The sequence below is a fragment of the Paramisgurnus dabryanus genome, chromosome 3, assembly GCF_030506205.2.
Source record: "Paramisgurnus dabryanus chromosome 3, PD_genome_1.1, whole genome shotgun sequence".
Taxonomy (NCBI): Eukaryota; Metazoa; Chordata; class Actinopteri; order Cypriniformes; family Cobitidae; genus Paramisgurnus; species Paramisgurnus dabryanus.
Window position 1 is genome coordinate 31037579 of NC_133339.1, and position 24277 is coordinate 31061855.

The 24277-nt window shown below is 36.2% G+C and overlaps 1 protein-coding gene across 2 annotated transcripts in view; it reads left to right on the top strand.

Annotated features, from left to right (window-relative positions):
* The first annotated feature begins 2226 nt into the window (after positions 1–2226).
* The window catches only part of LOC135761955 (trinucleotide repeat-containing gene 6A protein-like), a 62547-nt gene continuing 40496 nt past the window's right edge, over positions 2227–24277 (top strand). For both annotated transcript variants that reach the window (XM_065275262.2, XM_065275272.2), the window contains exon 1: positions 2227–2394. The gene's annotated coding sequence lies outside the window, so the exon portion shown is untranslated. The remainder of the gene's footprint in view (positions 2395–24277) is intronic.

A 24277-nucleotide genomic window follows, 5' to 3' on the forward strand; every position in this document is an offset into this window, starting at 1 on the left:
GCTTTGTTTATTTTAAAGTTTTACACTGAAATATTTTCATGATTTTATATAAAAACACAATTTTATCATGCTACACTTTCGTAATGCGATTAAACCAAATAAATATTTAATAAAATACAAACGATACAAGACGTGTGTGTTTTAAAATCAAAATGCTTTAACTCCCTTTTAAAACCCGAAGTTAAAACATAATTGAGCATGCGCGCATGCGCACACGAAACAAGCCAGTAACGTTTACATGCTAATCGACATTGTGAAATAGGTTATGTTTGCTGTTTTCAGAGGACAAGGTGAGCAGCCAATGTCACTTTGACATGAATGCAACCTATGAATTGTAACTACATACTCGTCTTAACACGTGAAAAGTTGAATAATCCGATATAAACGTATATAATGTTAATACTCAAATATCTAACAGACAGTGATTGTAATTTAGCTGCTGTAACTAGTCACTATTCTTAATCACCTCGATGTTGCAGACAAACAAGCGTTGCACACAGTTTCTGTAGCTAGAACAGATGTGTTCACTATGAAAAGTTATTGAATGAGATAACATCATTAAATTATTATTTTTTAATTTAAGCTATTCTATCGTTGTGCTGATTCAGTGTTTTTTTAAATTGATGGACGAAACTATCTTAGGGCGACCTCTACTGTCCGATATGTGAAAGCAAAGGACATAGGCTAGGCTACAGTGAAGCCATTATTAATTCCAGTTTATGTTAACAGCTTTACCGTTCAAGGCTTTTTATCTAATGTCACAAGGTACTTAGACTTTGTTTGTTTGAACTGGCAATGTGTCACTAAATTAGTGCTTGGTGGGAGACAGTTTTTTTTCGTTCATAGGTTCTAGGAGGCCACAAAGCACTATTACAGTATGTGTCTGGTTGCTTTGCTTTTATTTGCACTGTTGCCTCTGGCTGTTTCTCTGTCTATATTTGTGAATTGAACAGAGGCGCTGAAATGTTATTGCATCTCCATACACCAGCACTGCTGCCTGGCCCCGCCTTTGACCGGAGATGTGCACAGAATTTCAATGAGCTTTGTGAAGGAACGAGACGTCGTCTGTCTCAGTTTGTGTGTGCGTCTGGATGATTTCAAAGCTGCTTCTGATGTTCACCAGAGGTTCGTGCAAGCACTTTCAACTAGTTTGTTTTATCTTGCATTTTGGGTCACTTTGATTGAAAGGATGAAAGACCCTAAAAATGCATGGGTGAATCTTCCAAAAAGGAATTTTATCCTTAAAAGGCAAATGACATTTTACCACCCCTCCCTCCCCATGTTGTAACACAGAAAATGAATTATTATTTAAAAGCAAAGTATTTAAATATGGATCACTTGGAGAAAGATTTCTTTTTGACAAAACCAATAATGATAATAACTGTAGGTTTTATTTATTTGTGTTAACTGGGACGTGCTACAAATGTTTAATGTAGATCTCAGACAGCATGCACGCTCTGTGATATTCATGCTCATCAGATCATTTGCTAAAGTTCAGTGGTCTTTAGGGATGAACAGTGGTGTTTGGGAAGAGCAGAAGGTTAGCTTGATATCCGAAAAGAGGCTAAAAATCTGTGTGCGCTTTCTTTGCGTCAACACAATAGGGGTTTTGTCAGCCTCTCACCATGAAAGAGAGCAAGCCAGTACAGGGACAAGTGTGCCGGCTCGCAAGGTATCCGATGTATGCAAGTGTGACGCAACGTAGAGTGTGCCTTGCAACAACCAGAAGTAGCACTGCCCATGCCGAGTTAGCTATTAACAAAGGCAAGCATTCAAATGAATCGGGCACCACTCCAAAAAGGGTTTGGGGGAGTGAAACAAGACAGCTCAGCTGATAAATATTCATTGAACTCTGGCATTTCTGCAGTGTTCTTACTCTCTCACGCCGGGGTTCTTTCTCTGTCTCCGGCGCTCTTTTCATTTGCCCTTTTTTATTTTGATTTGTATGCGTGATGCCACCTGCACCACTTTCCTAATAGAATTGCATGGTAACTGAGAAGACCAGGAGATGGTGTCCCCTGGTGTTTCCCTATTGTACTCTCCCTCTCTTTTCTCATGGTCTCTATATATTCCCCAGGTTATCCTAGCTTGGGGACTCTTAAGTTTGTCATGTGACACTTTGGGCCAAGTTCACGTGACCATGAGGATTGCTGCTCAGCACCACATGTGATTCTCTCTCCTGTTGTGTGAAACAAAAAGACAGAGAGAGCAAGAAATTTTAATGGAATGGGGACTCACATTTTCTCTTCCCCTGCTATTTCCTTGCGTAGCCCCCATTACCTGTCGTAAGGCAGATTGCTTGGAAGCCAGAGTGTGGGTCAATGTGTGCATGTGTGTCTAAGGAGCGGAGTCTGTGAACAGCCTGTCTCTGTTTGTGCTGCAGCTACTATTCGGGTAAGTTCTCAGATACTCGCATCATTCACTTGTGCTTGGTAACAGTGAAGTCATTGTCATGCATGATGTGTGTGTGTGCAGAACCCCATGTAAATATTGTTACGCTCTCATGAAAAAGAAAGTGTGACGCAGTAACAGCGGGCTCCTTTGATGCCACCCTCATTTTACTCATGCTTTTTTTTAGTATCAATGCTATTGTGAAAGACATTTGCAAAGTTAAGTGACTTATGCTAGTATACCTTACTAGGCACTTTAAGTTTAACTGGAATATTATATACCTGAATGGAAAACAATAGGCTGGTGCGAAGAAAGTGGTGTTGTTGTTTTGAGGTGTATTGCAATATGTGGAAAGTTTGAAAATGATGAGGTGCTTATTGTCTTATATGGGAAGTGTCTGGCAGAGTGAAATCTCATTGGATGATCATCCTTGAATGAATTAGTTGTGTGAAAGTTCATGCTTATTTACATGCATTCATGCTCTTGGATGTATTATAGTGTGGTGAATCAATTTTATTTTTGACATTTGGGTTAATTTCTCATTTATAGAGGAAATTTAACATAATTTGATTTACAAGTTTTGACGAAAAACATACAATGCAGTCGGTTCCAGGACGTCCGTCATTGAATATCCCATTTAATGTTGTTTGGAAAATTTTAACAATTCACAAAACATGCAAAAGAGTATTTTTTTTAACTATTTTTAAGATATAGAGATTTGAACTAGAAATAAAAAACACAACAATTGCTACAGAAAACAACTTTAGGTGTAAAATCTTTGGTGAACACCTTTTTTGCACCCTTGAACGGCACCGCTGGAAAGGGACACCGGATGAAGGGTCATGCCAGATAAAAAACACTTACTGTAACAGTACGTACTGAATTACATGAAGTAGCAACGCATCGGCCGTTAAAACAGTATGTTCTCTATATAGGCAGCATCCAAAATCTAAGGCAGCTGACTTGATGCCTCACTGCCTTATGAGGCAATGACTTCGGCGGCATGAAGGCAACTCTAGGAAACGCATTCGGACAGCCTTCATAGGCAGCGTAACAGAATTTTATATGTAAACAAAGAGCGCCGTTGTGAAAACTAATCCCATATTAGAAAACTACAATACAAATTTTTTTCTTAGAAATGCAATCAAAAAGTGTAAAAAGTGAAAATATAACCTTATTTATAGGGCTGTGACAATTAATCGTGCAGATGCGCCTTCTCTCAATGAATGAATTTAAATGAATTATGGTAAAATCCTGGCACATTCAAAAGATAGAGGGCGCTCTCATGCAGAAACTCCATTTGTACCACAGAAGAAGTACCATAACAAACGCTATTCCAGGAAATGTCTATAAGAATATTTATACCACAGTTATTCAAATTGTTTCAGGTATTTCATGATATTAAAGAATATTATTAATGATTTTGTTTAAGGAGTGTTGCTTTTTTAAATGCACGTTATAAACAACTCAAACTGATTTTAGATTGATAAGGACTTCTTGCTGACCAAAACGCCATAGTACACGCACAAGCTGTGCATGAAACACAGAATCCCAGCCTTGCAATTCAGAATCAATTTCAGACAGGTATTTTTTTTATGGGAAATGCAATTCATTGTCATAGCCCTACTTATTTATACTAAATTTGTGCTCCAGCCACTTTCTTGGCCGGCATTTTTTTTTAACTGGACCAGGCTCGACCTCCAAACTACATCCGCCATGTTGATACATCATGTGACATACAGCGTTATTACAAGTGAGCCGTTAAATTAAAGAAAAAAACACAGTTTTTCAATATTTTATTATGTTCTTACCTCAACTTAGATAAATTATTAGATACCTATCTTTTTTCAATGCGTGCACTTAATCTTTGTACAGCGCGTCATGAATGTGTTAGCATTTAGCCTAGCCCCATTTATTTCTAAGGATTTAAACAGAGATTAAGTGCACACATTGAATAAAGATAGGTATGTATTAATTCGTCTTATACCACGGGATTGTTAAATGCTTTTTTCTGATTGGCTGAGAAATGTTTCATGAGTGTTATTATTTTTCTGTAAACCGCACACCTTACCTTTTAAATGTCTTAAAAATAGACACCAGAGCAATGTTTTGGTAACCGTGGTATTAGCGGAATAATTGACGCCGGTCCTTTGAATTATTTGAAAATAATGCACTTCGCGTCATGCCGCATTACCACCTTGACTGTGCATTATTTTCTTATAATTCAATGGCTTGTGGTCAATTATTCCTTACAAAATTGAGGTGAGAACGTAGTAAAATATTGAAAAACTGTGGTGTTTAACTTTAAATAATATTCAACAACCACAATTTAACCACAAAGAACAACAGTTTTCTTTATGTATTTACATTTGAATAGAACTGCGCCATCGCTTTCCGACATTTTTTATGTGAAATTATTATGACAACGTTGCTTCTTCTTCTTTCGGTGAGTCATCTCCTGCGGGTTCACGGTATAATATAGTTACCATCAAAACCACACTTCCAAATCTTGCCGGTGGTAGTAGGTACTTTTCGCCTACAGTTTTTTGAATATTATTAACTCAACATGCTACTCGCTTCGCCTGCTATATAGTATGGAAGTTGACTATTTCGGATTACTTTCTACACCAAATGTTTTCCAATGGCCACATGAGACACAACACTGTAAAAAGTAATACCTAGATCTAACTTATAAAAAGTGAGGCAAGTGACTGCATGGGAAGTTTTAGGTTGAGTCAACTTGCAACCTTTTTTAAGTATATTGAACACACTAACATTACTTAATATGAATGCAATAAAATTGAGTTGAGTTAACTAATTGTATTACTCAGTTAGATAAACCTACTTTTCTTGGTACAGGTAACATATTTATGGTTAGTTGTTGTTTTTATGCCGTGAGATGAGGGCTAGAAACGAGTATTCAAACAACGCACCCACTCAGTTTCGTTTTGGGCAGCTGTAAAGCGCGACATACTTCAGTATGCAGTCTATGCACAAGCACCAGTCTTCTGAACAATGGTAACTACAAAACTCAAAGAAGAAACAGAAACTCTTTCAAATATCGAAGATAAATGAACATTAAACACTAACAAGTCTTTCTTTTTAGTTAAAAACAAAACAAAAAAAGTTTCAATTCAAATTTCACTCTCCAAATGCAGTCCCATGCAAAGCACGCTGGGAACTGCAAGTCCACTGCCTAGTTAGTTGTGTTTACTAAAATAATTCATGTAGTTTTAACACAAAATTATTAAGTTAATTTCTTTCTTACAAATTTAAATTGATTATACATAATAAAATTAAGTTGAATTTACTCAATAATGTGTTCATTTAGAATTAATCAATTTATTCCAATTTTTATTTTATTTTAACTCATATTTTGATTAAAAAAACGAGAATTAAATTTTTTTAATACAGTTTACTCAATTTATTTTTGTTAAATCTACTAAGGCACAGAAACACTTTTTACAGTGAATTGCTCTATGACCACGTCTTCGGAGTGAGTAGGACATGCTCACTTTCCTAGTTACTGAAATATAAGCCTTGTGGCAACTTTCCCTTGTGACAGCTAACCAGATATCTTCTCTATTATTTTAAGCCATATTACACACATATACAAGTATGAGACTAAAAAACTGAGATGTAATTAGCAAACAATGTCTTCTGAGTTGATAAACAAGGTATAATTGGACTTACAAGCACAGTCACCACCTTTTTCGACTAAAGCTTTAGGACACGGGCAAATCCCTTGCTGTTCTAACCAGCAGTATTGTGAGGACAAAACATTTCTAGCACTGTAGTTGTGTGCGTGTTTGTTTAAGGGTTCATCCTCTGCTCTGATTGTTGTTGACAGTCAGTCAGATTGTTTAGTCTGTTGCAGCAGAAACCCCAGCTGAGGAGCAGTCGATTGCCTGCTGGCCATTACTGAGTCAGGGAGGAAAAATGTGTTCTTTTTGCGTCATATGAAGTATTAAATGTCATGTGGCGCTACCCGGGGTTTTGTGTTGCAAAGTTATGTAACTGGTTTGGGTTTATGTGCAGATGTCCAATTTTGTCCCTTTTTTAAATTGCTTTAGTGTGCAATCATGCAGAGGATTTGGATTTAATCAAACAAAGCTGGTCAGCATAAAGACTGTAAAGAAATTGATTTTTATGTGTCTGCGTGGCTGCCTGGCTATTAGGGGTCTGGGTATAACTGACGGTGGTATTTGAGGTCAGTGCAAGAAATCGAAATTACAGACCACAATTTATATTTCTTTTTATATATTTACCACTTATCTGTGTTTTAGGCTTGTCAGTTTGATAGTAAATTAAGCATTAAATCATATATTATAATGCTTCTCTCTGTAAAACTTTATTCTGAATTGTTAATCAAATTAATATTTTTTTTAATAGTATCCATTTTGTACTAAATAGCAGTGCTTGTGTTTTTGGAATATACTGTAAGGGGTCATTTACATGACATTGATTTCAGCAGTAAACAGGAACATTTTTATGCAGTTTGGTTTTTCATTTACACGATAACAGTTTTTTGTGTCCTAAAAATAACGACACTATGTTATCTTAATATAAACTACGTAAACGTGAATCTATGATAACAGCAACATGTTAATTCACTCTGTAGGCATGCATGAGTATAACCAAAACAACACTGGTGGCCTGCAGGACTATGTTTGTGCTGAGTTTATTAATGCTTCTCTAACAAAGTTTACAAAATTTTGGTGCTTTATAGTCCAGGGTTACAGGGTTTTAATAAACCTACATCATAGTTGGTCTAAAAAAACAAACAAAAAACTTATTTGTTTGTATTTATCACCCTGTAGAAGAACGCACATGTGTGCAGGCATGTAGTATTTCTTTACAAGGTAACATTGCCATCTATTGGCCTGGCACACATAATACAGTGGATTTAGTCATCTTAGCGTATCTGTGTAAATCTTTTTGCAAAGTGTATACTTAAAATTGGTAAATTGGCGCCCCTGCTTGCTGAGAAGGTGCTTTGCACAGAAACTGTGTGAGATGGGGAAAGCAGGGCATGGAGGTTTACTTAAGCTCTGTTAACTTAGATACTGTCATATTTTGTGCAGAATTGTATTTATTGTCTTTTGGCAATGTTGGAGGTGTAGATTGTGCACCTTAAAAAGTGTGCTTTCTGTTGTAACTGGAATAGTTAAATAACTGGATTTTCTTAAGTGTGTTTTAAAAATTTTCTAATGAAGGATTTGTGCAATTGAAAAGTATATTTTTCTCATTCACCTATGTTTGTGCAGATTTTTTTTTTTTTTTGGAAGGGAGGCTCAGAGGGGGTCTCGCCTAGGGTGTAATTCTATGTAGAACCGCCACTGCCTACAAGTAAGATAATCCCATGTAAGCACGTAGTAAAGCTCTAGCAAACACCCAAAACACGCTACATGCAGCAAGACATCTTGGAAACATTTTTTAAATGTTTAAAAAAATGCTTTTGTATTTACAATTAAAGAGTATGAAACTTAAAATGAACGGCATGTTTTAGAGAATTTGCCAGACTTTTTATCCTGGAGGACCATTTTTTTCCCTCAAGCTGGAAGCATTCAGTCATCAGTGAAACATTTTAATGAAATTCATTCATGCAGAACGCAGTCCTGTTTTCTAGCTATTTTTTCACAGCGGTTGTTATAAATGTACAGACTCCCCACATGAACGCATTTTATATACAGTGCTGTCAAAATAGATTTACCTCAGTATTTAAGTCATTTTCTGCAGAAAGGCCCTGGACTGTTTTAACAGTCCATCTACACTTGTCTTTGCCAACAAGGACTATTAACAGTGCAGCTATGGGCACAGGGGCACACGTAAGGCCAAATCCCAACTGGCAAGTTAAAAGAAACCAGTAAGACTGTTATTCATATAACACCTTAACTGATCCAACTGAACATGGATGGGTTTTCCAGAACAAAAATTATCTAATGATATCATTTATGTGTTTGGCAGAATCTTTTATCCAAAGCGACTTTGAGTGTGTTAAGGCTATATATTTTTTATCAATATGTGTGTTCCCTGGGATCGGCACACTGTAGATTTGTCCGGTGTGTGATGCACCAGGATTTACACCGCCGATGCTGCATGGCTGATTCTCACAGAAACCTGTGTTTTCTGTTAGGCAGCACTGAGCTTTTGTTCCGGACAGAACATGAGCCTATTGCAGCTTGGCACACTTCCAGCTGCCTTCAACCCTGAATACAGAGACTCTTTTCATCCCGGCTCAAAATCCTCCATACAGCAGCCAAACGCTCCACAGAGCTCAGCCAAAGGCCATCACTTACAGCACACTGTGATTAATGTGCTGAACCGACATAACAACACATCTGGAAACAGCAGAAAGCCCATTTTATTGTTCACAACTAAAGGCCCGTTCATACCAATGACGATAACAATAACTAGAAAGATTAACTTTCAACATAATTTAAAATTATAACAGGGTTCAGGTTACACAGTATTTTTGGTTGTTTCGATAATCATTATGTGATCTTGACTAGTATAAGTTCTTGCTGTGTCATTTTTAGAGCTTTTTAACAATGTGTCATTGTGGAAAATTATTAATTATATAGTATATGTAATAGAAATATAGTATTATTGCACAATGCACCTTTTTTGTCCTTATAAATAGACTATGATCTAATAAAATGGGATTACTTTCTCACTGACTCAATTGTAGCAACATCATTAAGTGCACCTCAGCCCCACACACCTACAAAATTAAAACTGTAGCCAGTCCGTAACAAGAAAAGCTGTATTATCAGAATTCATAAAATGCTAAGCTAATGTCAGTAGTCTTCCAGTAAGCAAGCCAGCAGGGCGACAGGCAAGGAGCCAAAACTCCACTTGTGGAGAAAAACCCTTGTAAGAAACCAGGCTTAGCCAAGAGGGCCAGTTCTCCTGTCTACAGACAGTTTCACCGGCACACACGCACTGCCTCAGCTACATGTCTGGCCCGAAGTTAACTTCCGGTATTTGCTTGTTTAATGGTCTGGCTAGTGACTAAACTGACCTCTGGAATATGAGGAATACATACCTTGAGGATAATAAAAATATTTCGGTTTCCAAAAGTGAGGGGAGACGGTGAGCATAGGTCATTGCTGTGTAGATTTGGCAGCCAGGCAATTGACCTATGGCTAAGCCACGCCCCCTCCACTCACTCTGACAAACATTCAACATTCAATGATGGGCGCTATGGCAGCTGTCACAGTAGGAGACATTTCATAGGAGGCAATTGAGGATTTTTGGAGACAGAAAGACTATATATCATCTCAAAGTCACCAAAAGGCCCTTAACTATGCATTGGAGGGTTATATTAATGATTTTATTGTTGAGAAGGTCGATGAAAAGCTTCACAGGTAAACACGATCTCGTTGCCATCATGATCAAATTAAATATGTACAGGTCTAAGTTGCATACGTTTCCAGGACAAGCCTTTGTACCATCTTTATCAAGAGTACCCCTCCGTTAGTTTGGTGCTACAGTATCATTCAGCACAACATTGCTATTACAAATAACATTTGTTATCTCGGTTATTTACAGATACGTTAATGAAGCTAAGTGACATGATGTACAACGGAGCTAGAAGCTAACTTTAACGTTTTCTAATATTAGGCTAACGTTACGTTAGAGATGTTAAAGATAAAGTTCAAATACATTGTTGACTTAGAACAGATGTAGACATCTTTGTTTAATTAATTTATCCACGTTTAGTTGGTTTTGTAGTCTACCGCATAACTTAATCCAGAAAAGACACTTAACTTTATCAAGGTTGAAATGTGGCTGGGGAAAGTTTAAAAAAGTACACAATGTTGCCCAGCCTCCTAGCATACCTAGGGTCGGAATTGTGTGTACCCCATGCACATTGTTTGACCATTTTAAACTTAAAATGACAATAAAAACGAATGAAAAATGAATGACTAACTGGATTGCATTTCACTGGACGTGTAAGCAGAGAATGTCCGAGTGTATTGGGTTAGCTATGCGCACTGTGATTGGCTCATTGTGTTTGGGGACGTGGCTAAGCCATAGGTGAATTAATGTAAGGAGCTGTAGCTAACATTGTACAGGCTACATTAATTCACAGTAACGTTAGCGCAGTGTAATGCTTTATTTGCTTTCGCTATGATTTGAACTAAGATGATTTACTGGTTATTTATTTTGCTTTTTATCAGAAATACTCTAGAAGGACTCTGTTGTTATTGATTCTATGCGAAAGTCTACAGGAAGTTAAGTTCACAAAAAGCTTTGTTTATGTTGTTGCTGCTGAAACCAGTGGTAAATTTTAAACTGAGTGGACCTCTGTGAAATAGGGAGAGCGCTTACCGGTAAATTACTGATAATCTTACAACCTCTCTTACTTGTAAAATTTACCAGTAAATTACCAGTAAAGACTGTATGTGTGAAAGGGACTTTTGTCTACTCTCAAATTACATCATTTTACAATATAGTGGTTAAACAGATTACAAATCATTTTCAGATCAGCAAAAAATGGAGATAAGGAAAATTAAATGAGAACAAATCAAGAAATTATATGCATATGAAAATAAAAAAGTTATAAATAAACAGTATTTAGGAACACTATAGAATCAAAATGAATAATAACTCTGTCTTCTTCATTCTATTAATGACATATAATTCACCATTTTAAGTGATTTTTTCTGGTTGATAAGCACAATGACAGAAACATTAACAGATTTCAGTCTTATCAAGACCGTATAAGCACAGATCCATATACTGTCACATTTCTTTCTGAACTGTTTGCATTCACTTTAACCCTGGAGAACCCACGGGTCAAATTTGGCTAATGTTAATGGCTGCTAATAAAAGGGTTCTTGGGTTCTCCAGGGTTAAGACATAACTTTTTATGAGAATACTTGCCAAAACTGGTATTTTTGAGATAATTTTGCATGTATGTGTCCTGTCACGTGCAAAGAGATTTGTGTTAGCGTGCTTTTTAAAACGTGCGTCTTTGTGCCTGCGCTTATGAGTGTGTGTCCATTTGAGTATCTGTGCTTACGGAAAACAGCTCACTTTAACATCTTCTTGCACAAAATGCCTTGAATGTACATATTTGCAAGGTTTTAAAACATGTGCAAATGATAAACTTTCCATACAAATAGTTATTTATTCCTGAATGATGCGTATTTGAGCAATCATTATTAAAGAGATTTTTAACATTTATGCGTGATATTTTCAGCTTTTAGACAAAATTATTTTGTGTCTCTTCTGACTGGGTGGGCCAGCCGTCAATCTGAGTGGGCTAGTGCCACCCTGGCCCTTATGTTGCCTCGCCACTGGCTGAAACCATCAGTGGAATGCTACAGCTGCACCTTGTAACTTTTGGTTAATAATAGACCATTTTGCAAGATGTAAACAACACTGGTCCAGAAACAATTCATGTTTCAGTTTTTCAACACTACATTAAAGGTTGGGATGAAATACAACCAACAAAACATAAAGAACTGAATCAAAAAGTTAAACAAACATCTTTAAGATATATGTGAAATAAAGAAAACAGTTTCAAACTGAAACAGGAAGTGTTTCTAGACCAGTCTTGCAAAATGGTCTATAGTGATTATTAATAGACAATACTACACATTGCTTCCAGAACAATGTCGTAATTAATGATGTCATTGAGAAGCAGGAAGTAACGACTGACTTCTGAAAACAAGAATGTACACAAATGCCACAGATGACACAAACCAGCATGGAGGACCAAAAAAATATTTTTCTTGAGACGTTGTGAAGCTTTACTGAAGCTGAGTCGCTTGTCGTCCACTATGACACACTAACCAAGATAAAACAATCAATTTTGTCATCTTACGTCCATTGCTGTTTACGAATCACCACAACACTCTACGTCAAACTGATCGTGCTAAAATTTTGCTAATATTGTGTGGTCTGAATTTGTCATATAAGGATTAAGACACAGAGGTATGATATAGTTGGGAAATATGGTTTCAGAAGTGTTGACTTATGTGTAGTTATTGACACTTACAAGTTAGTGGTTAGCAAGATGCTGTTTTTAGTTTAGTAGCCCTGTGTTACTTTGGATGGGTGTTGTTTTGTCAGTTCGCCAAGCACAAAAGGGAAAAGTTTGGTCATGTTTCCTTTTTGGCAGCAAGTTCCAGCTAAACAAACAGTGGCTAGTTTTAAGCTGGACACAAAGACAGGAACAGCCCAACGTCTTGACGGCCCAGTTCTTGAGAAAACGGCTTCACTTTCCCACAGAGCTGCTTGTGTTGTAATTTGAGAAAAAGCTTCTTCCATGACAACCATGACATCATCACAAACCAAACAGTCTCTCAACAAAGCATACCACCAATTGATGCTGGGCCTGAAAGAAATAAGACAGAGAGTTTAATCTGGACTGCAGACATGGCCAGTTCGTATATTTGATCATATACATGCTGCTTGTGTCGTGTACAATGTTTATATTTAACTCTAACAAATGTTTCATCACGTGTGTAATGTAAATGTTTAGCTGTAAGAAATTATCTGTGTGATTATGTTGCCTCAGGTCTGAACCATTAGTTAGAGGAAAGCTTTTAGGTTATTGTTTAGATTTTTGAGGGATCTTTATCTTTTAAACCCAGGTTATTAGTTTTAGGATATAAAAATGTAAAGTCTAAGAGTGTAGTTTTGTTATGGTTTTAATATCTCTGTTTAATGTTCAGTCAACTACAAGTATGCCATTTACAACCCCTGACAAATTACAGTGCCTGACAACATGGCTATATTGGCTCAGTAAAATTACCATAGCAACGTTGGCTCAACCAATAGCATGAGTTTGGGGTGGGACTATATGTTTGATGACTAATGACAGACACCAGAAAACCATTATATTTGCGTTATTCTTTGTTGTACTCTCTAAAAAATGCTGGTTCATTTTCAACCCACCATTAGGTCAAAAAGGGATAAACCCAACATGTGGGGTTGTAATATAACCTAAACTGGGTTATTTTAACCCCTTGTTGGGTCAAATATAAAAATGTTCTGGGTTAATTTAACCCAATGTAACCGTAACGTATGTCAGTAATCCTTAGGCAAAGGGTCGATCAAGGGTAAAGGCCACTTTGTGCTCAGACATCCGAACAGACGTGCAAGTGTGATGGGGTCATGGGTGACTACATTAGCCTTGGATCAGATGTGCTTTGGCAGAGCAGAGACATACGAACACCAAGAAGCATCAGACTCAAAGCATACCTCCTCTTTGTCTGATGTTCATTATCAATGTCAGTTTACAATGTATTAGTGACCGTGGCTGTTACTATGAGGGTCAGGGTCATGTTGTCACACTCTGTTAGCAGTGATCTAATGAATATGGGATGTACTTTTTCATAAATACCATTGTAGATTAATGTAGTTATAAAATACTACATTACTAGTTTTGTGTATGCGCATGGTACCAGTCAAAAGATGAAATAAGTGACTTTTGTGCTTGTGGCACATTTTCTTATGTTATGTAGATAAACTGTAACAAACTTTGTCAAGCCAACATAATTAAATTTATTTGAGACTAAGTACACTGTAAAAATTCCTTGTTGCACTTAAAGTTTAATCTATTTAAATTACAATTTAATAACTTTTTTAAATAATTTATAGCAACTATTCACAAAGTTTAAGTGCAACAGGGAATTTTTTAGGTGGACCAATGGGGTGTGCTTTTTAAAGGGTTGGTAAAAACACTAAATGGTGCTTTACTAAAAAGAATTTATGTCCTTTCAAGACAGAATAAAACTCTTTGCCCCTTAGGAATTTTCTTTAAACACCTTTTTACAACACTGTGTGAACTGAATTATTTTGTATTGTAGTCCAAGGTAATGTCACTCATATTTCTTAGTAAAAGGAAAGCAATTTCACCCTTTTAAGTACTTGCCCAGGAAGCCTGCATGCATCAAATCAAATTTAACCAGGCTTTGATATTTATTCTGCATTCCTGTTTCTGTGTGTTTCTTTAAAGAGTTCAGTCCTCTGGATCTCATGCATGATATAGGTGTAATATTTTACTCATTCAAGGTGGACTATGATGTGGTAGAATGAGAAACGAGCATGTGGAGCGTGTGAGCTGATGAGATGATGTATACGCCTGAGGCTCAGAAAAGGGAAATGAAACTGGCATACAAATGGATTTTTTTCCTCTGCCTACAGCTGTGCACAACTAATATATCCCAGTTACCATAATGAAATGAAATGAAGTTCGCTTGCACTTCATAAAACCCAAGAGAAGAAAGCAGGGACTATTTTAATCAAGGATGATGATGCAGAACAACAATAGCAGTGGTCATTTGCTTTACTCTGTATATGTGGTGGAGGAGGGGGGTGCAATGTCTAGACTGAACTATTCTCTTGAGAGATTTCAAAAGGATTTTCAATATTTGACCTAAAGTGGTCTTTACTCACCTACCATCGTAAGGATATGCTGCTTACTTGTGAAATAAATTTATTGTAGCACTGATTATATCTGAAGAGGAGGCTGGGGCTAGTTGTCACACAGGAAAGTTATCACAAGGGCTCAATTTCAGTACGTGTATATTTTTTAGTCAAAGTCCAATGATAATAAAAAATATATATTTTGGAATAGTCATCAAAGTTTGATTTCAAAAATTGATTTCACTTAAATTTCAAGCCAATTTTAATTTAATTAATTAATTAAATGATAAAATAAAAAATTTAATAGCAAAATATATCCCAAATTTTAAAATTAAATACTTAATAAACATTAAATTAAATTATTTCATTTTTTTAAGGTGATAAAGCAGCATTCCTGCCAAATTTAAAACTAAAATGCAATTTATGATTTGACATTAAATTTTCAATACAATCTCGTAATCATGCGTGGCAAGACAATATTAAAATTAAAAGGCAAACTTGAAAAAAGAATAAAAACATATATTTTAAAAAGCCATTTTATTAATGCTCATGCAATAATAGTGACAAAAATAAAATTAAAATGTAAAGTTCAATTTTAATTTAATGCTCACTTTTATTCATTTATTTTCATTTTCAACCACGCATGGTTACAAGATTGTATTGAAAATGAAATTTCAAATCATAAATTTTATTTTATTTTTAAATTTGGCAGCAATGATGCTTTATCATTTTTAAAATGAAATAATTTAATTTAATGTTTAAAATTGTATTTTTGCATTTAATTTTCAAAGTTGGGACTTATTTTGTGATTTTATTTTTATTTAAGCATTTAATTAATTAATTAAAAATTGGCTGAAAAACCTTCCATAGGCTTTACTTAGTCAGTATTAAAGATATCAAGGATATATTTTTACAAAATGTAAAAATGAGAAAACAGTAAACCACAAAAAAAACATTTAGCCTGGTTTTCACAGAACTAAGCCCAACTGCTTCCGAAGCTGTTCAGTTTTGTTAGCCGATGGTGAGTTGATTTTGTAGAGATTTTGTTGAGAGTGGTTTATTGTCTTTCAGCTTTTCAAATCTTTTGCTCAAAATCACATTGACCGTGTGAGCAATCTGAGAGGCTGTTTACACTTGGCATTAACATGCGTTTTCGTCGATCGGATCACAAGTGGACGATGTTAATGCCAGGTGTAAACGGTGTTCAAAACGTTTTGAACGCGTCGACTTTCGACCACTTTCAACCACATTCAGAGGTAGTCGAAACCACTTTCGATCGGATCGCTTTGGAGTTGCGGAACGCAATGTGGTTGAATGCGTTCGAACAGCCACATGCGACCGCCTTCTCTCCGCCCATTTATCTAATCTGAGGTATTAAACACTAATTTTACGTCTTTTTTGACTTCTGCCGTGAACATACGGTGAACAGCGCTATTTTTAGCCTTTCATTGATAAAACTAAAGCGGAGGATCTCCGTAGTTTCGTTTTGAAAGCGTGAAAGTTGCGCGATCCTATTTCATCAATTGCGCTGAAAATTCAGAGAAAGCTCCAACAAATAAACGTACAAAACACTGTGCAGCATGTATACTTGCTAAACAAGCAGCGGGCTCCGACATAATATAAGTTTGCGTCCATATAAACTCATAATTACTCCCGCTCGCGTTTGAATGACAGCAGAGAGACTCGTCCCCCGTCTCACAGACCACCCCCTCACAGTATTCAGGACAGATGCGGTCGAAAGTGGACAAAAGAGACGGATTTAAATACCGGGTGTAAACGCAATGTGTCTCTCTCGTCCACTTGTGATCCGATCGATGAAAACACATCTTAATACCAAGTGTAAACAGCCCTTATGAACTATAATTTATGTGTCAGACTTCTGCCTAGCAAACCCATGTGCTATTTTTAACGATGCTGAGCAGGTGAAAAGCAATGGTTGGTGCTAATTTAATTATCACCAGTGTAGACAGTTAAAACAGTGGATCACAGCCCTGAAGTGCTTTTTGATTAATTGTCTCTTATGGTGTTCTGGGCATCAGACACAGCTCAGCCTCACCCTGTGAATTAACATCTCAAAGGGACAGAAAGGCTGGTGACATCCCATTGTGAGGGAAATGACTGCACTTCTACAGACCCGCTCTTTTAAGTTTGGCTTCTCACCAGCTGTCAATAACAATAGAGAATAAGAGCGCTGGTTGTCTCCTGAAGCTATGTTTGCATTAGATTTGATTCAAGCCCAGTTAGTTGTATTATTATGTATTGTATTCAGGAAGTGTTTGTTGCCTTGGTTTGCTGTTGGATTCATCATTCAGAATCACCATATAAAACTATATGACCCTGCTTGTAAACTTTTCACCGGTTAGCTTTTGAAGAGCGGGTATTTGGTTGATAGACCATCTTGGAGAAGCAATAAATCAAATGTACTTCAGGTAGTCAAGCTGGCATTTGTAACTTGTTACATGGTATGCTATTGACTACCTTAGACAAAGTAATAATTAATAAATCCAGCAAATCAAGCAGAAGCATCACTGAACTCATTTAAATATTGTTAATTAAATATTATTTGAGTTTGGTTATAAACCAAGTGAGTTTTTGTAAAGAGGTGAGTAATGACCTATTTTAAGCTTTCTGCAGGTCTTTTGTTCAAACTTATCTCTGCTGTAACTGGGTGGTGTGAGTTTGCCATTGTCTTTCTGTTTATCCAGACCTCACATCATTCATAAACAATTCAGGGCACATTATGGTCATCTGCAGGGCATTAGAGTGATTCAGCGCCCAGCTGTGTCCAGGTTTGTCTTTTCCTTTTAATCTTGGGCTTGGTGAACAAGTTCAACTGGAAACATATCGTCAAAATAACGTCCAGCTCTGGATAAATCTAATTGCTCTACAGTTAAAATTACTGCCAAGTGGCCTCTTGGGAGGTCCAGATTGTATGATGTGATTGAACCCCCTACAAAAATCCCTGACACCTGATAGAGATCCCATGCTGGGGGAAAGGGTCACTGCTCCAGCCTTTGTGTTTTAGGCAGTTTCATCTAGGTTGATCCAGTCACCGTTTACATCTGGTTTTGATATGCTTCTCAAATGGGTTTAACATATTTTACCGTTTTGCAAAACTTAGCAGATTTTTTGTAGGATCCATCAAAACATATTTCCATATAATAGTCTTTAGAGTATATATATTTTTTAAAGCTATACTTTACTTTCGAGTACATTTACATAACAAAGATCTACTAAAAACATTTAACAAATTCATTTGCATCTTTTGCGTAAGACAAAGTTGACAAAATGATGCCAGGCCTAGTTGGGGATGATGTATGCACGCACATGACGGGAAAGTTTATCATTTGCTTGTGTTTCAAAGGCTTGCAAATGTTAACATTCAAGTAATTTTAAACAATTTAACCACAAAAAGGCGCTAAAGTGAGCAGCTTTCCGTACGCACAGACGCACATGCGGTTCAATGTGTCCGGTCCAGCTCCAGTCAGACTTTATCATCCCTATCTTTTCAAAGATCAGGGGCCTCATTTATCAAGCGTGCGTAGGATCCTTACTAAAAGTCTACGTACGCACAAAAGCCAAAAATGGCATACGGCAAAAAGTATTAAAACAAAGCAATTTTCCCTTTATAAATCAAAGATCACCTGCAAGTGAGCGTACATGAATTATCCTCAGATCCCTCTCTGCAAGCCCATTCTCCCATTAAGTTAGTTTTTTTGTAAATCACAACCTTTGCGTGGAAACTGGCTTACGCACGTTTCCAGACGCGTTTTCTGCGTACGCGCGCTTTATAAATGAGACCCCTGAACTCTTGATGTGTTACCACAATTAGACTAATTTTAATTGAGTCATTAATGTTAATCAAACAACCCAAGACAAAGATCATGTCAAGTAAAAAAGATCACTAAATTATACTTAATTTATACAATAGAGATAGTGTTATTATTTCTGTACCTAATGCTAATTTTAGACCTTGCTTAATGTGCAACGTTGTTCTTTTTTATAAACGTTTGTAATTTCTTGATTTGTTATTAGATTTTTCCAACCTATTTTTTTCCTGATGCAAAAAAATTTTCCGATCCAAAAACCGTAACGTGATCCGAACTGTGAGTTTTGTGATCTGTCTCACCTCTAATAGCCATGCGGTTTTTAAAAGCGTTTTTGAAACTCGTTTTTAAATGTTAGCATTTTTAGGCTCCCTAACCGCTGTTGTTGTGTAAATGAATGGTCAAAAAAATTTGTTTTTTTTTCATAACCCTTGTCCCGCTTCTTCTTTCCGCTTAGTCTGATTACATCAGACACTTCATTGCAGAGCTCATATCTAGAGCTTCATCTAACAACACATAATTAGCACTAGCAGTGGCCTCCCTTCATTGTCCCGGCACCCCACAGCGAGGATTGATTTGATGAATATGTTCCAAATTAAAATCCCACTGAGGAGTCAGTCCTGTTTGTTTTCCTTTTTTTTAATCCAAACCCAGACCTCTAAACACAATGCTTATTGCTTCGGCCAGCTCATAGCAATGGGGTGGCAGCTAAATTAGAGAAGCGTATAAGGGTTTAGTAATAGAGCCAATGTCCAGTCACACCCAGCATTGTCTCCACTGTGCTTGCAAATATAAGTGACTAAAATATGTGAACAGGTGAACACAAGGATTCAGTATCTTAATTTTAACCTGGAAATGTTTGAAACAAATAAATTACATAAAATAAATATGAAATAGATATTCTGTACTATTTCTGGGACAGTGATTGTTGTTTATCATATTAATTGCTTAATGCAAAAGATCTCATTTTAATTATAAATATTTTTAAATACTAAAAAGCATTTCAGTTTTAGCATTTCTATTTAAACAGTTAATTGCATTTTTACTTATGTAATTTAAGTTTAAAAAAGTATAATCTCACATAGTCTAAAGAGTATGCTAGATTGACATTTTATTGTTGTATAGACGGTTTCAGCAGTAACAACATAAACAAGCGGCTGTTGTGGTCCGCACGTAACTTCCGGTAAACTCCGTTAAGAATAAATAACAACAAATAATAACAAAAGTTCTTTAAACGTAGTTTATTTATATAACAAGCAAATTAACAACACATAGATTACATAAGAAACCAAAACATTTGTTCTTTTCGACGAGGCATTTGTTCAAGAGATCAGTTTAGCAACTAGTCAGACCATAAAAAAAATGAAACTGGAAGTAAGGTTCGGATCCAGACGTGTATTGCGTAAGCGCACGTGCGTCCGATGAAACTGTCTATATTCAACTGTAAATGTGACAAATAAAATTCAATTAAGTTCTATTTACATAGCACTTTTCACAATTGTTTCAAACCAGCATTACATTATAAATGCTGGAGAAAACACGGAAAAATTGGTGGACAATATAAGAAGCAGAGTACAGCCGCTTAGATTAAATTGTACTAGCGAGCGTAGTAATAATGTAACGAGAGTGCTAAGTTAAACCAATTTCAGCTTAATCCCAGGTTGAAAAAACCTCCTTGGAGAAAAAAGTGAAGATAAAAACCTTGAGAGAGACAGCTGATTCTATAATAGATACTATTTCATCATGAAATTACTAAAATATTTCATTTGGTTTTGCAGTTCACGATCAATGATTGCTCATTTGGTTGGATTGCGGAGCAACCAAACTAAGTTTTGTTTGGCAGGTGTAAAATTTATAGACGGTTTCAGCAGTACCAACATAAACAAGCAACTGTCGTGGTCCGCACATAACTTCCGGTAAACTCCACTAAAAATAAATAACAACAAAGTAGTTTATTTATATAACAAGCAAAAAAACAACACATAGATTACATAGATTAAAACATTTGTCATTTTCGACAAGGCATTTGTTCAAGAGATCAGTTAAGCAACTAGTCTTTAACCAGAAGTAAAGTTCGGATCCTGTGTATCGCGTCAGCGCACGTGCGTCCAATGAAACCGTCTATAACAACACTCTAAAAATGGCTATAAATGGTTATTTTTGACCCATAATTGACCCAACGCTGGGTTGTTTTAAACAACTGTTAGGTTGTTATAAACCACGGTTGCATAACAACAACCCAACATTGGGTAATTTTTAACCCAGAATGTGTTGTGTCCAATATTTACCCATTATGGGTCAAAAATAACCCAGACACAGAGTGAACCAGACACATTCACATTTTGCAGAGTTTCATTTTGTGTACCGCTGGTTTTCAAACCTTTTAGGCATGTGCCCTCCGTTGTGTACGGTCCCTCCCTTCATGGCTCCCCAAATGAAAATGTATGACATAAAACATTTTAAAACTTAAAATTTTAATGAAACAAAATTACACAGAATTTACGATAAATGAATGTATTTAATAAAATGTCCTAAAACTGGGGCCCCCCTGGCACAATCTTGCACAGCCCTCAGTTTGAGAACCACTGTTGTAAACCCTTCTATCCCCATCATTTCATGAATAAGAAAGTATTTGGTATTTTCATAATAATCTCTCCTATCTGTAGAAATGCTGGACACGACTAAGTGTAAATACCCCTAGAGATATTGGAGAGGAAAATCAAACAAACTGCAGCAGACGAAAGATGCTGTTTCATTCTCACAACCTTATTTACTGAAAAGCAGGGCTAGAGATAATGAATTACCATTCCTCTCTCGAATAATCCGTGTATATTATTCTCTACAGGCTATTATGGCCCCCCTCTTTCTAAAAAAATGAAGAGGAGAAAGAGGAGGGGGGTGTTTATGGAGGAATAATTATGTAACAATTTGCTTCCATTCATTCAACTGCAAGACATTCCCATTCATTTATAATTAACAACAATACATTGCCTCTCTAATTGCCTTAGCAGTTTAGCAAATCCCCATTGAACAAATTGAAGCTGTTATAGCTGGCTGACTTCTCTTGTTTTGGCCACCTGGTATTACATCCATATCAAATTCTTTGATGAAAAGTGGATCCAGATATGAGAGGGTTCTAAACTTCACTTTAATTGTAATGTAACGCTAATGTAACGCTAATGTGTCCTAAATGCTAAACTTAACCTTATCAACCCGTATTTAGTGCATTGCCACTCATGCTCGCTCAGGCAAAAAGCATTTCAGGCATTTGGAAATATTTCAAAACGTGTGTTTGATGTGCATGATTGCATTACAAGCTGACAGGTGTACTGATATCAGTGTTTTTGGTTTTGGCTGTTTGATCAAATAAATTATGCCCAGAAAATTTTTTTTTTCCTCTCATCTGATTTTGTTTTTACTGTTTTAGCAGTTGCGTTTGCTGCTAAAGCCTGTCCTGTTTATGAAAGCATTTCAGGTGTTTTGTACTCTACCTATAATAATAACTAAACCAGCCAAGTAGTAAAAACTGAAATCTGATATCCAGAGCACGATAATTTGTAAGACATTAGATAGTGTCCTCGCAAGTCAATTTAGTGACTGCATTATTTAAATCCTGCTAGTGCCAGGAAATTAACTTGGAATCATTTTGAGTCAGTACACATGGTCAAGACAGGTAGGGGTGTAACCTTATCCCTCCCATTAATAAATAATTTTCCCTGTACGGCCTTATCACTGCTCAGTATGTCAATGCTCTAGAGAAAACATTGAGTGGAAAATCCCCCTTCTGTTTGACCTGGGAGCTTTAGAGGTCTGAAAAGGAATCCAATCCTGTTTTTCCACTATGGGTTAAAAACCTTGGTGTCTTAGGTTCATCTTTTACAGTAACAGACTTTTCCAAAACAATAGTCCTGCACAAACAAACAATCCTCAACTGATAAAAGTAAAAAAGTTTTGAAAAATTTTGTCTTCATAGCAGAGCATCCCCAGGTGAAAAAAAGTACACTTCCATAATGTACTCCATATGCTTTACTTTCATGCACTAGTTTTGTACTTAATATACAAAAAAAATTCAGTACTTCTTAGAAACATTGTAGAACAACAAGTAATTATCTGTGCTATTTTGAAACATCATGAATATGAAATAAAATGTGCTTTAAACATACTATATCTGTGTTAAAAAATACAGTTACCAGTTGTAGTAAACTTGAACTCATCCGTCATACAAAGACGACAGTTTATATTAAATATAATAATAATTTAATAATATAATATTTTTTGTATTTTAAATACAAAATGAGTACGCAAAAATAGAGCACTTCAAGTACATTATGGAAGTGTACCTTTTTCACCTGGGTCTTCTAAGGTCTTACCTGCAGGGTAATATCCAGAGCTCAGTATAAACCTTGATAAATGTAGATGCACAATAAAAGGACCTGGAAAATTCAGGACCACCTAGATCTTCCGCTAGAAGTATCATACCATTTGCTCTTGCATTGAAGAGCTTAGCATAATTAGGTAACATCTGTTGTGGTGTGACACCGTTGTATGTCTGCCTGGTCCCTCTGGTTTCTCACAGATTAATTCTGATGCCAGTGCAGTTCTCAGACAGAAGTATCAGAGGAGAAAAAGTCTCAGATCTCTCAAAGCTCTTGATGTTAGCTTGTCTTTAGTCATCCCAAAAAAGATGTTGAAGCAATTTAAAAAGCTTACATTACATTTATATGTGTCACTTTATGTTTAAAGTGTTATACACTCTTAAAAATAAGAGGTGCTTAAAAGGTTCTTCACAGTGATGCCATAGAAGAACCTTTTTTGTTGGTTCCTCAGAGAGCCATTTAGTCAAAGGTTCTTTAAAGAACTATTTCTTTTTTACATTTTTATAATCTGAAGAACCTTTTTTACCCTAAAGAGCCCTTTCAGAAAGATTCTTTAGATGTTAAAAGATCCATTTAGACAGAAAAGGTTCCTTTATGGCATCGTGAAGCAACTTTATTTTTAACAGTATATGTATATTTTACATTGTATGTGATGGAGAATGGGGTCATGGGTGGCATTTTTGTATGGTATGGGTTTTAAACAGATTTGTAGCCAACCCAGACACCCAAATGCTAGATTTCCTCTTAACGCTTTATAATAATTTTTATTAGATTTATGCATTTAGCAGATGGTTTTATCCAAAGTGACATTTATATCAGTATGCATATACATTTTTACATCATACAGTGCTTAACAGGTAATTAATTATATTAAGGTTCATTTAAATTAAAGAGCATTCGCTTTTGGAGAAAACTACGTTTTATATGTATATCTGCTTTTTTCATGGACCCCGGTAGACAACCCTGACTGCACAATAGCTTACATATGTTTTTAGTATAACAGCTGAATAAGGAAAAATGTACACCCATCAATGTCCTGTGCGTGCCACCCATTGTCACCTCACTCTAAGGCAGGCGGCAGCAGCATGCAGATTTGAATAAAACCAATTTGTGCAGGACAATGAATATTTCAATTTCTAACAGACCGCGTTAAAAGGAAATCTGCATGGAAAGCTGATGGTCTCATACCAATTTATTTTTGTAATACCAGTTTGCCTCTGCCTGGGCTCACCCCCCATCTGCAACTCATAGATTGGATCTGTGAGAATCGAATTGAGTTGGTCTGGTGAAATATGA